Source organism: Octodon degus, unplaced genomic scaffold (genome assembly GCF_000260255.1).
Source record: "Octodon degus isolate 3935 unplaced genomic scaffold, OctDeg1.0 scaffold00077, whole genome shotgun sequence".
Classification (NCBI taxonomy): Eukaryota; Metazoa; Chordata; class Mammalia; order Rodentia; family Octodontidae; genus Octodon; species Octodon degus.
The window spans coordinates 10697665-10698087 of record NW_004524653.1 but is presented as its reverse complement, the minus strand read 5'-3'; positions in this window follow the sequence as shown (position 1 = coordinate 10698087).

Genomic DNA, 423 nt, shown 5'->3' with positions numbered 1-423 from the left:
ATGTGTGTTTTTTTTTCCTTTTTTACAAACAAAAACAAAAAACAGAATATATCAAAATTTCATCTAGAAGACCAAGAACCCTAAGAGAGTGGCCAGGATATTTTAATTGAAAAATTAATAGTATTTTCTGTTAGACATAAAGCTTACCTGTGTTCTTTAGAAGAACAGGTGCATATCCAAGAGTTCATAAGAATTTAGATCATGATAAGAGAAGTTTCTAAGTAAGACATGGTCAGAGCAGGAGAGGAAAGTAGTCAAAAAAATCATGTTAAGAAACTAAAAGGGAGAGAAGCAAGACAGGATGATTATATCTCCTGTAATCACCTCATACCACAAAAATTTTGTATAGACTTAACACTTTAGCAGCAAACCACCAAGCATGTAGAAAAAAATTAAAGAATTTTTTGTTTAGCCTCTGGTAGG